Here is a 14,065-nt window from a genome sequence, read left to right on the forward strand (position 1 = left end):
GAATGTGTTGGAATGTCATGATATATGTTTTATTCTCCAAGTGGTGTTGGTGAATTGCACTTTTTGACTCATGGGACACATTAGAGAGTGAGCATGAACATGTGAGCATACTTTGGTGTCTCAAACTGTCCATTTTTTGATAATAGTGAAATTGATGATGTCACAATTTTTTCTGCACTACAGGTCTTTTCAAAAATTGGTTTACTTACATTGAGAAGAGTAGGTGGCTGGGCGTAACACAAATGAACTGATATATCGAACCCCTGTCACTGTGTAGATTAGGTTTTTATGGTCCTGAAGAAAAGTCGCTAGATCATTCACATGACTAAATTAGGCTTGAAACATGTTGCCCTTCAGCTACCTTATATAATCACGTCTAGTAGGTAGCACCACATATTTTAACATTGGCAGGAGGGGTCAAGCATTAAAATATTTATGTACAGTACCCCCTGTCCTATTTTTATCCCACTCTTTCACATATTTACTAAAAATACACCAATCTACTATTTTACCTACACACCCACACTTCACCATTCGACTTGTAAAAAGATCTCCGGTAAAGAGCCCTCATTGAGGGTGCCCGTCGAACATTGCAGCGCCGGACCGACGTGGAGCAAAAGCCCAATGATGAAGCATGACACCTATCTAAGTGTGTGAGGGCATTTGTTCCTACAGAGTAATGCTCCTTGCAGACTCTGTGGAAACCTAACTGACCTAAGCAGACAAATTTGCACTTACTGCAAACCCCTGAGGTCATGATTGGCCTTCAACTAGACTTGGTTTTTCAGTTGGAGGTAGCAAGCATGAAGGTATGTACTTTTATTTTTCCCATTGTAGACAGAGGCACACAATTACCTGTATGCGTAGAGATGCTGGCTAGATAACCAGGAATGCCTGAAGGAAAGCCTCCAAACACAAACAAAGTTGATATGCATGTAAACAATTTTGGTGGGAGTAAAAGGTTTTAGTATGGGGGAGTTAAGCATATTACATGTTGATGGCACTCAGCTATACCCCACAGTCTTAAACACATCAAACGTAACAACCCTGAAACACTTTCTAGAGAAACAAATACATTGAATGTCTACTTCCCACCGTAAAGCAAACCCAAATAAGATAGAATGTTTGCTTCTATACTACAATGATTGCCTACCTGGGCAGGTTAAAAATGGCTTGACATCTCTCCGCTAGGCATTTCACCATCATTAGTGCCATTCTTTAAATCTCTTTGCATTACCAATTCTCAATCTGAATAAATGCGCCAATAAACTGATGAAAACAACTTCCTGTCCCCTTCAACATTTAAAGAAAATTAAAAAGTCCATTCCCTCCTTCCTTCTCCACTCCTAGCCCCCACATATCAAAGACTTCAGGATAGCTGACTAAACCCTGCTGCATTCTCTCCTTTTTAGAGGACATGGGGCCAGATTCATCAAACCAAAATCCGCTCGCAAAGGGCCAGATTCTGAGAATCTGGCCCTTTGCGAGCGGTATTTTTGCATTTGGGATGCATCATCCCAAATGCAAAAATCGCAATTTTAGAAATCGCTATATTGCGATTATTTGCATTTAAGGAATCTCAATTAGAGATTCCTTAAATGCAATGCATGAACCATTTCACACAAAAATAGCGGATATTTATACCTCTCTGGAATCTCAAAGGGACCTATTGGATCCTCTCCCTCCCACGATTCCATCGGCTACGGACTGCCGGCCTAAAGACTCCTCTAGTAAACTGTCCAATTTCCCTCCTCTCACGCTCCAGCAGTTAGACTTGCTCCTGAACAGGATTAAATCTGGCTCGCCTCTGGACCCCTGCCCCCTTAGGATCCTGAAGGATTGTAGGAAAGTTTTACTGCCCTTCCACCTTGAAGTGATGAACCTTGCCATAACGGAGGGCATCTTCCCAGTGTCCTGGAAAAAGGCAGTGGTCAAGCCTTTGCTGAAAAAGCCGTCATTAGATCCAGAGATATTAAAGAATTGTCGTCCAATATCACTGCTGCCGGCTCCAGCCAAGATGTTGGAGACACATCTCAATTTACATCTGACCGCCTTTCTTGATTCCTCTGGCTTTTTGGATTCATCGCAGCATGGTTTCCGTAATCACCATAGCACCGAGTCGGCTCTCACTGTGGTCGTTAACAATATCCGTACAAAGGTTGATCAGGGGCAGACTACTTTACTGGTCCTGTTAGACCTGACAGCAGCTTTCGATACCCTATCTCCCTCCATTTTAACATCTCATCTCAGGGAGATAGGGGTAGAGGGCTCTGCACTTAGCCTGCTGGCCTCCTTCCTCAATCAGAGAGAGCAGAGGGTCAAGCTAGGAGAATTTGTGTCCCCTCCTAAACCTGTGCGCTGTGGGGTACCACAGGGGTCGGCTTTAAGCCCCACTCTTGTCAACATATATGTGGCCCCACTCGCCAGGTTGGTAAGATCTTTTGGGATTGATGTGGTGTCATACGCCGATGACACCCAAATCCTGGTCTCTCTTTCCCCCTCGGTGAGTACCTCCGCTCTTAGCTTCAGGAACTGCATGGAGGCAGTCTCACAGTGGATGATTTATAACTCACTGAAGCTGAACGGAGAGAAAACCGAGGTTTTGATCTTCGGGGGAGAACAGGATGTCTGGTCAAGTGTCTGGTGGCCCCCATCCCTCGGAGAGTGCCCACGGCCCACAAAATCCGCCCGGAATCTTGGTGTGATGATTGACACCTCTCTCGCTATGGACCAGCAGGTAAACAGAACGGTTTCCACCTGCTGGGGTGTCATCAGGACCTTGAGGAAAATTACTCATTATCTTTCTCTGAAAGCCCGTAAACAGGCTGTAGTGGCCTTAGTTACTTCCCGGCTAGATTATTGCAATGCACTCTACTCGGGCATTAACTCAGGCCTGATACAACGTCTGCAAACTGTACAAAATGCGGCAGCTAGGTTTATTCTTGATGCCCCCAGCCGCTCACCTGCCACTCTAGCCAGGAAGAGTCTGCATTGGCTCCCGATTCAGGCTAGGATCTCTTTTAAGATCCTATGCTTTGTCTGCGGGGCGCTATTTGGAGAAGGCTCTGAAGATATACGATCTCTCCTAGTCTCTTACACTCCTTGCAGAAACGTACGCTCCTCCAGTAAGAATCTCCTGACTGTTCCCCGGGTTCGGAGAGTCAGGTGGGGTGGAAGGGCCTTCTCTGTTTTAGCCCTCAGGTTGTGGAACATCCTCCCCCGGAACTAAAAGCACAACCGGCTATTGGTCCTTTTAGGAAGGCATTAAAAACATGGCTTTTTTCAGAGGCTTATCTGTAAGCTGGCTCCCGGTACATATTATTTTGTATTATTTCTGTTAGGTGCCTTGATGCCCATGGGCTAAGTCTGCGCAATATAGGACGGCTTTCATTCATTCATTCATTTCAAAATTGCAAATTCGCAATCTGGGGCCGCTATTTACCCTGAAGTCTGACTACGTGGTAAATAGCAACAACTTAGAAAAATGCACTTTAGTGCATTTTTCTAAGTTGTATGTTACACACACACATGTCATTGGGACATGTGTGTGTGCAACACCAGTGTACATTACCATTTCAGGGGTGCAACAAGGTGTCCTTTGGACACCCTGGCACCCTTGAAATTGCTTCCTTATTTGCGATTCGCTAATTGCGAATCGCAAATGAGGAATGACTCCCCATTCATTCATATGGGCCTTTAGGCCCATAGGAATGAATGGGAAAGCCATTCCTTATTTGCGATTAGCAATTAGCGAATCACAAATAAGGATGCAGTAGAAATTGCTAAAAATATTGCGATTTCTATATGCATCCCGTTTTGCGAGTCTTTAATAGCGAATCCTTAAAATTCGCTATTAAGGACTCACAAAACATGACTTTGATGAATCTGGGGGATGGTCTCGAACTGGTGTCCTCGAAGTCACAACTCCATCTTTCAAGGACACCTTACACACAGCAGTGGGCATGATCTTCGAAACAAACAACTCAGATCACATCACTCCAATCCCAAATCAACTCACCTGGCTGCTGCTAGAGGAATGCTTCAAATTCAAAACTGCCATATAGCACATAAAGCTCTACACCCTGGCCTATCACAGCACATTATTGAAAAAAACTATGTAGATACCAACAGAGTCAAAAGATTGACATAAGGTACATTTTGGCTTTTACATGCGCATCCTAAAGCAAAGACCATTGGTGCAGACCAGAGCTTCTCTTGTTTAACCCCAGTGTCATCAGTCCTCTGACCCCATTAGACTTAACCCTGCCTTCCTGCCCTGTATGAAACACCTCATGACTTAGCTGTTCACGCTGCATCTGCCAGAATAAATGTTGCTTTTCTCAGTCCCTGTCCCCTCCCTCCCTCATCTGTCAGTCCATGCATGAGTGTAATTTCTCCCTCAACCTTCACGATCTCTTCCTGTATATGTTCCACAAGGTCACTACAGACCATATGCACTTCTAATGCTAATTTGTTACTGTAAAGAAATGCATCTTTTTCTATAGTCACTCCCCAGGTTTTTTAACTGTTGCTGCTGGTTTCTCAACTCACATCGTGCACTGAGGTCTTCTAACCAGACGTGTCCCGACTCTAGAGTATATGTCGAATTGGCTATCCCCAATTGAAAATGGCTAACTTACCTGTAAGTCCCCAGTAAATGGTACCCTGGTACTTAGGGCATATAAGTTAGAGGGCACCCCAGGGCCTGTAGCACTGATTGTGCCACTCTGGAGGTTCTCCAAGTAAACCAAGCCCCCCAGTCCACCACCAGAGTCAGGTAGAGCAGTTGTGCACTGCTAGCTGACTTTGTCATTGAAAGCAAAAATAAGTTTGGCAATATTGTACGGTGCGGACCTTTGGGGTTACTCTGATCTGTCTCCCCTAGTTAGAGTGCAAAATAAATGTTTACGTTGTTTCGCTGGTCTGCCCCAATCTACCCCAATGAAACCCCTGCTAATGGATCTAGGTTGCCAATCAATTGAAGATGCAGCACGTTTTAGGATTGTTGCACTGTGGAGGAGGATATGGACAACCCCGGAACTTGCTTCCTTTGCAAAGGAAATCCAAGATGTGAGATCTATAGTGGGTTCTGGAAACATACCGTGGTTTAAATGTGTTAAATCCATATTGGAGATTATGGGTCTAAGTGAGTTGTGGTTGGACCCCGGAAGAAATGTTTTTCCTCCTAAAAAGGCATTCAAGGATCTTTATTGGGCGGCTCTAAGAAATCAGCTTATTGCCCAGTCGGACTTAGTTTCCTTGACTGGTAGGTTTCTAACTCATAAGCTTGACCCCTTGTTTGAAAACTACTGGGATGTCATTACCAAGAGCCTTGACAGGAAATTCTAAAACATGGTAGATGGCGGAACCTTGATACAAATGCACCTGATAAACAAATTGCCAATATTGTTAAAAATTCCCCTTGTCTAAACCCTTAGGTGGGGATCATGTGCACACCGATACGACACCCGCCAACACAATGCCAGTTCTAAACAGAACTAAAACATGAGTTAAATGAAAGCACAGGTGCACCATAAACTGAACAAGTTTTCAAATTCAATTACAACAAATTCACAAATATGAATGTCCAAAAAGTCCGTTTTGTTTGGATGATTTATTTTTCAACAGAGAGAAAAAAGGACAGCCGACGCGTTTCGTCCCAGCCGGGACTTCTTCAGGGCTGTGTTTACAAAAGACAAAAAGTATAAACATACAATTAAAAAATGGAACATTGCAAAACCCAGCCGAGTATACAATGGTCACATTCATTAAAAAAGCGAATCAACACTTATGAGAATGTCATATAAAGACAAAAAACTTTAAATTGCTACATTCCTGGAATTGACCAGTAATCAGTACCCCAAGTTAACATCATATGAAAAAAGACATATTCTTTTTTTTAAAACAAATTGAAATTCCTAAGTGAAGAAAGAATATATACAGTTCCAACAGATGATGCATTACTAGATGCAATTTAATCAGAAATAAGGAAAGATTTTCAAGCATTTCTCAACAAGTAATGAGAAGGTACGGAATGAAGTAATCGGAGGCCCTCATGGCACCTAATGAGAAAACCCAAAAAAGGGGAAGTGCACCTACCAAGAGTTAAATAAATATCCAGGGTAAGGTGTAAAAAACCAGTTGGGTTGCAGTCCGCTCTGTCAGTCTCTACTCCAAAACTGAAAACAGATAAGTGGAAAAAAAAAACACAAAAGTAAAGAAGGGGAATTAAGAACAAAAGGAGGAGAGAACAAACTATGCAGGCAAGCTATTACATCATCCAAGAATATCCATATTCGGAAGATCAACATGGATAGTCAGAACAAAGGCGAAAAGTCACACTTACTAAAAAGTAAGTATACACGTGGATAGTCATGAAACTATTCAATCATGAGGTATCGTATATATACGGGGTCTTGGCAAACGTGCTATAAAGAGAAAAAAGAAATGAACAAAATATTAGGAACAATCAAGAGCTGGTGTATGAAGTCCTTACACAACACACTCGAAGATAGCCAATGGTCCTCTCACAAATGCAATATTTCAACAAAGTGAGAAATAACTGTACAGTGGAGACATAATAATTCTAGGGTATAAGAAATTGTAAACCCGGCTTACCTATAATAGGCTATCAATGCTTTATAGGAGAAATATTTTGAAATCCAAATAGCATAAAGAAATTAGTATATGGTGCACCATCAATGCGATGTGCACTGCCATCTGAATAGATGAAGAAAAAAAGAAGACAACAAATATTATTAAAAGATAGGTTGCAGGATTTAAGTGAGACCAAAAGGGATAAAATAAAGTGATGGGATATACCTAGGGATATCCAAGTGCCCCTTGTAGCGGAGATCCTGACATCAAATGTGGTCTCTCATGATTCCTCCTCCTTAATTCTAAAAAAACATCAAAGCAGTAATATAACAGTTGGCTATATACAACATATAACAGAATGAATAGAGATAGACAAAATCACTCGAAGCAAAGTATATCCATGGAATGAGTAGTGATAATAAGACATGAGGAGTTATTATAAACGCCACCAATATATGAAGTTAAAACGTGGTAACATGTTGATATGTGGCGAGATCACTAAGGAGAAAAGCATCAATGAGGACAAGCCTATGGATAATAAAACCAAAGTACACGGGGGCGAAAAATAAATGCCCAGCGTATGGTTTATATAGGAAACTAAAAATAGGAAGTTAGAAGAATGAAGGGATACAATCCAAAAAGAAAATAAGCAGTAAACATGGAAAAAAAAGGAATTATACAGGAAAGCAAAAGAAACCGAATCTCACTCACCTAGGAGAAGCTGGAAAAAGCGGGAAATAACCGCCCAGACGTAGAGTCCCCTCAGTCTGAATAGCGCCTGATGGTGAAAGGCCATGGCTGCGCTAGTATATATACCTGCCTTAATTATGTGATTGAAATCACCTATATGAGAATAAAGACGGACAAGCTCCGAGATGTCGGCATTTCGCGGCAGCCATCTTAAACGAGTAAGGAAGTGAAGGTATAATGGCAAAATTACAAGCAAAGCCTATGAAAAAGTGAATAAAGGATCAGTATTAATCAATTTCTGGTAGGGAATTGTAGGTTTGATGGAAATATATACGGTAATGAAAGCCGTTATAACCCGATAAGCCATGTATGTAGGATAGTTTATTGTGAATATGTAACGTGGCAGCCATGTTGAAACAGTCTAAGGGCGTCTAATAAGAGGCGGCCATGTTGGAGCAGTCTAAGGGCGTCTGATAGGAGAAAGTCCTATCCGTGGTAAATGTTAAGTCGATAAAACATACCAAAATCACAGAAACAATTGCGTAAAAATTATAAAGAAATATATTACGTAAAAACATGACTGATGATCCGAAATGTAACTGTTCGTATAATAGTTATAAGAGACGCGTTGAGGCCATGAAGCATGGCAGCCATAATGGAAAAGTTTCCATACCTGAATGAAGCATAGAATGAATGACTTATAATATAACTGTTGCGGCCATGTTAAAGCGGTGTCCAAGCATGTAATTGGTAACCGAATCCTACCCATAATAATAAAAAGAAGAAACATCCAACTACGAAACTATAACGATATGTTGACAAAGTAAAATAGGCACTATATAATGAAAATGTAATTCGTTACCAAGTCTGACAAGAGTCTAATTATGTATGTTAAATAGTTGGAAACATATAATAAAGAACAAAGTAAAGGAGGAAAAAATAAAGATAGTTATAATAAATAAGTAAATAGCAATCTAAGTGAAGGAAAGAGGAGTCTAACTAGGCAAAAGACAAGGACAGAACGAACAAAGCAAACCAACTGGACCTGGCATATCAACTGGCTAAATTTTCGTGGAGGTGCAAGGGAGAAGGGAAAAATTTACATCAAAGCATAGTAAACTGAGAAAATACATGATCCATATTCTCGTCTATCCATTATATGTAATACATCTGTATTATATAAACGAGATGTTGGCATTGTGCCCCATTGCTGGTAATAGTTCGAGAAACAGGAAGTTCAACAATGGAACATATTACATAAAAATGAAAAGAAGCATGTATAGCAGGAACATTGCAGCCTGAAAAAAATTCATTATACCAGAACAACAAATTTAAAGCATCTATATTGAAGGCCTTTATAATTCGGACATCTGGTCAACTTATGCCAAAAAGTGATGTAACTCATCGTCAAAATTATGGCCAAATTCCAGTGTCCTCAATCTGCAAATCCACATCGCTTCCTTCTTGCGTAGGGCTAATAATCTATCCCCTCCCCTAGGATTAACTGGGATATGATCTATGCCCATGAACCAGATAGTATCACTGGGTAGATGTTTTTCTAGCATATGATGTGTCATTGCATATTTAAAGTCCCCATTCCTATGTGCCCTGACATGTTCCTGTATTCTGATTTTGAGTGCCCTCTTTGTACTGCCCACATAAATTTGATCACATGGGCATCCCAGAACATACACTACATAGGGGGTATTAGAATTTATGTAATGATTGATTTTGTACCTATGTGTGGTATTGAAACAAAACTCCTTGGTTTTGTCCTTACCAAGACCACACATATTGCAACCCCTACAAGTGTAAAAGCCTGTTAGCTTGCTGCTGAGCCAATCCACCCCTTTTTCTCGGGTGATATAGCTGGGGCAGAGAATGTTTCTTAAATTAGGGCTCCGTTTGTATGTGATCTTGGGTTTTGCTGGTATGATTCCTTGTAGACTAGGTATAGAGGTGAGCAAATGCCAATGCTTGCGCAAGGTATTATAAATTCTCGCACTCTCATCTGTATATGGAGTAATAAGTGCAACACCAGGGAATTTGTTCTTGCTTCTTTTGGATGGAATGAGGGTGGACTCTCTAGGGACATTGTTGATTCTTTTCAGTGCTTTATTCAGTATTTGAGGGGGATAGCCCCTATTGTGAAAACGATTTGTGGTCTCCTTGATATTTTCGGAGAATGCATCTGGGGTGCTGCAATTTCGGCGCATTTTGACAGGAAACTGTATCACCAATTTAGAGTTGGGGCATTACCATTAAGATCTTTTGGTGAACAACTTTTACAACGCAACTTTTACCACGCAGTGCCTTTACAACGTGGTATTTACAACGCAAACCATTACAACGCATTGCACTGGGGGGGCTCTAGGATAGGGAATAAGTTTAATTTACTATCCAACACCTTCCCTAGTGTCCACGGGGACTGGAGTTGGAATAGTAAATTAAACTTTTCACTATCCAGCGCCCCAAAGCGCTATGCGTTGTAAAGGTTTGCGATGTAAAAACCGCATTGTAAAGGCATGCGTGGTAAAAGCATGCGTTGTAATGTCATACATCCAGATCTTTTACACATAAATGGGGGGGACAGTCTCTGGCCACTTGCCCGTGGTGTTGTGACCAGATAGAGTCTATTGGCCATGTCTTTTTTGTTTGCCCTGCATACCTAGCCCCCAGGAGAAAATGGTTAACACCAATCTGTAAGAACCTGAGAACACGGGTGAGCCAGGAAGCTCTGTGGAGGCTGAGGACTATAACATCAATTCCGGCGGCCACAGCTGTTGCCAAATTTTTGGGTTGGACTTGGGTTATCAGAGCTAGGCACCAAAATGATACCTGTTAGTTAACTAACAATTTGATGTTTTAATTGTATTGCATTTCTGGAACGTCTAAACATGCAATTTAATCCAGTTTTATGTATTTAAACCATTGTGTTTTTATCTATGTATTATCTGGATGACCAGTTATTTTATTTAGAAGAAGGATGTTGTATGTTGTCTTTTATGATGAATTTTTATCGAAATAAAGACGTTTTGAACCTGGAACAGTGAGGGACTGCATGTTAGGGTGATGTCAACTCCCTCCTGCAGAAAACCACTTGGGTGTTAGCCCCTAAAGGCTGATTTCAAAGATGAAGTCACCTTGAAAGGGCAGATATGTAACACTGTGAGAGAGGGCTACCCTATTATTGAGTTTGACAGGCTGCCAGAGGAAGCAAAGGGGGGAAAGCTGTTGCCAAACCAGTTTCCCTAGGGGTGTGCAGCCCTGAGATAGTCACACCCTGGGGGTGGGCGAGGGAGGTCTGATCACCAAGAGTTGGGAATTGCCATCTTTGGGAGTGGGTAGAATGGTGCACCCTGGCACTGCCAGACGCCTACTCCAAAGGAAGTGATCACCAGGTGGAAGGGAACCTGGCTGCCCACTGGCTACAAACTGCATCCTGTCCTTTCTGAGGATTAAGAGGGCGCCCATGGTACCCAGACCTCAGCTGTCAACAAACTCGGAAGAAGGACTGAAGAGGGACTGCCCTGCTGCACTGTGGGACCAGTAAAGAGAGGCTGTGCTATTCAATACGGCACCTGCTGCACCTAGTGGCTAGCAAAGAGAGGGACTGTGCCTGCCGTGTCCTGCTCAAAGAGAAGCCATCTCCAGAGCCTGATTAATCAAAGCGAACTCGAAGGGCAAGCTGACTGGCCTCCTGTTCTCAGCACAGGGACACAATAGCTGTCAAAGCCTGCTCTGGCAAGTTGGTAGCCCAAAGTCTTCAAGCCACTATCATCACTGCCTTCCAGCAATGAGGGCCAAGACTCGACATACACAGAGTTGCAACTGAGTTTGCTGAGCCCGGGAGTGCTGTTGGGGAGTTGCTGGGGCCCTCAGAAATGAAGTTATCGAGCCAGAAAGGATTGGCCTGTGACCCCAACATCAGGCAACTGGTAGTCCAGTGGTGATTGGGCTTTGCCAGACCAGAGAGCACTTTGTGGAACATTGGCCCTGCAACCAGGATCCACTCATCACCTTCGTGAACCAAGGAATCCCTGCAGAAAGACCCCTGTTGACCGCGTAGCATCCACAGCATCCTTAAAGCATCTTCAACATCCTTCATCCCTTGCATCAGGACCACTCCATAGGAATCCATTGTAACGCAGATAAAGTGCCTGGAACTGTGGGGAAACAGTCATTACAATGCGGCCATTACCGCGCATTACCATTACAATGCGGTAATTACAAAGCAGGTATTGTTACCATGCATATGAGTTTTTTATGCTGAGTTTTTTATGCTTGTTCCATCTTTTTGATTAACTGTATATGTTGTCATTTTATTGGTTTATTGTATATATTATTCAACTTACGTGTAACCTTTTATGATTTCTGTATGTAATGTTGTTATAGACATTTTTTACTTATTCATTTGATTAGTTTCAACATGGTTTTTAATATATAACAAATAAAAATATGTTTTTTAAATAACGTTGTTACTCCACTTCCATTGTTCCTTCTCATTAGCTGGCTATACTTCAATGTACACTGTCATACCTAGACGTCCTAGGATTTTTTCACACCTATTGTTACCATGCATACCATTATCTCGCAGGATTTTACAACTCCTATGCCTTTACCACGCATGCATTCACAACAAATTTCATTGTAAAGGTCATGAATGGTAAAGTCATATTCATTTTAAATGTACGTATAAGGTCTGCTGGCGGTCGACAGTAGGTAGTTATAGTTAGTACCTAGTCTCCATAGGAAATGCATTTTTTGACTTGGTTATAACTTTGCCATCGTTTGACCAATCTTCTTGAAATTTCCCACCAAAAGTTTCAAAGTAGGTTCTGTGTGTCGCGGAAAGTTTGGGGGTGGTCTGTGTGGTGGGGGCCAAGAAAAATGGAGCAAAAAAAAGACGCTTTGTAATATTAATTTCTGTAAGAGCGCGTTGTCGAATTACACCAAATTTGGTAGAAATGTAGATGTTGTTACCCAGATTTGACTTTTTGTTTTTTTGTGCAAATCCAATCAGTAGTTCTTGAGAAATTAAGTCCAAACAGTATAGTGATATCTCTGGTCGTGGATATTTAGCGATATTTTTGCATGAAGTCGCGTAAGCGTGCACCAGAGGGAATGCTCTGATTGTCCGGATGCAACCTGAACAGAAAGTTGTGGCCACCATTTAATGTATTGGGACGGTTCCCAGGGCACTTTTTTTAATAGAACCATAAGGGGTCATGGTAGAGGTACTCTGACCCCATGTTTGACAAATGCGCGTATCAGTGACACAATTTATGTGTCCAAAACTTATTTTTTTAATCACATGTGATATTTGCAACAACGCTGCAAACTCCAGCGCAGCCCCCATGTACCGTTGTGGGTATCGACATATTTGACACACCCACCGTTACTGCGTAAGCAGAAGATCGATTTTAAAGGTTCATTTTATACAAACTACCTTCAAAAATATGATTTTAAACAGTGCACTAATAACCCCATAGGGCCATATGTAGGTAAATCAAGAATACCGAATCCTTAATACCGAATTTTACCGAATCGGTATTAAGAATTCGGTAAATGCGATGTAGATAAAAAATCGGTAAACATTACCGATTCGTTAAAATTCGGTAATAAATACCGAATGTGAACGAATCGGTAAAAAATTAAAATACCCAAAGACAAATACCGAATCGGAGTTACAGAATACATTACCGATTCGGTAAATACCGAATCGGTAATTCAAAAATTCGTAATTCGTTGAATCAGCCAATCCTGTATCACCCAATTACCTCCCAAACAGGAAGTGGCCACACCCAGGCAGCTGCACAGGACCTGGAGCTCACTGTGAGGCAGGCAGGCAGGTGAGCTGAGGAGCCAGCAGCAACAGAGCCTCACAGCTAGAAGCAAGAAAAATAAAGCAAGATAATAAGCATTGAAATGGCAAGCCAGGACCGGGAGAAGGAGGGAGGTGATAGGAAAAGAAAACTGAAGTTCAGTGACAAGGAGCTGGAGGTACTGATCCAGGATGTCAGCCAACCATCACAAGCGTTTTGGAGCCCAGTCCCACCAAGTGCCCGAGTCACAGAATAGCCAAATCTGGAGTGGCATTCGGGACAAAATCAATGCCATAGGTGTGACCCAGTGCACCATAGAGGACATCAGGAAGAGGTGGTACGACCTCAGGAAGACAGCAAAACTAAGGATGGCAGAGAGACAGAGGCAGGCTGCCAAAACAGGTGGAGGAAAGAACCGAGCCCCAGCACCAACACCACTGGAACTGATGGTGGAGTCCACCATCCAGCCGGAGAGTGTGAGTGGCGTGGGAGATGCAGACAGCTCCGCCAGAGCAGCAAGAAAACAAGGTAAGAAGCATGCCCAGCATGCTGTGCTACCCCCTCCCCAACCCCAATCCCCATAGTGGCATAGGGGCTCCCACTCCGCTCCATGTCTTACTGATTACCTGCAATGCATTATGGGTGATGTAGTCAGAGTGAACTTATGTATAGGACAGTCAGGCTAGCAAACACAATAGCATGGTAAAGTAATTGGCTACGTCAGGACAATCACTGTGCTCTGTAGGCATGATGTTTAATGTAATTCCATTGCAGACAGAGCAGTGAGTATATCTACATTTGTGTCATTACAGGCGAGTCATCTCGCAGTGCAGCAGAGGGCAGCAGAACTAAGTCAGCCAGGCTAGAGGGGAGGCAACATGAGGATGACAGCATGCCTGCAGGGTCCACAAGCTCCGCGCCATCACAGTCATCAAATCCTCCACCACAGCCAT

General features: G+C 42.4%; 1 long non-coding RNA gene across 1 annotated transcript in view; it reads right to left on the reverse strand.

The window, feature by feature from the left end:
- Positions 1-5,598: 5,598 nt before the first annotated feature.
- Positions 5,599-14,065, reverse strand: part of LOC144773991 (uncharacterized) — a 148,866-nt gene continuing 140,399 nt past the window's right edge. The window contains exon 3 of the long non-coding RNA XR_013600086.1: positions 5,599-5,680. This is a non-coding gene — a long non-coding RNA (uncharacterized LOC144773991). The remainder of the gene's footprint in view (positions 5,681-14,065) is intronic.

The sequence above is a fragment of the Lissotriton helveticus genome, chromosome 1_1 (assembly GCF_964261635.1).
Source record: "Lissotriton helveticus chromosome 1_1, aLisHel1.1, whole genome shotgun sequence".
Classification (NCBI taxonomy): domain Eukaryota; kingdom Metazoa; phylum Chordata; class Amphibia; order Caudata; family Salamandridae; genus Lissotriton; species Lissotriton helveticus.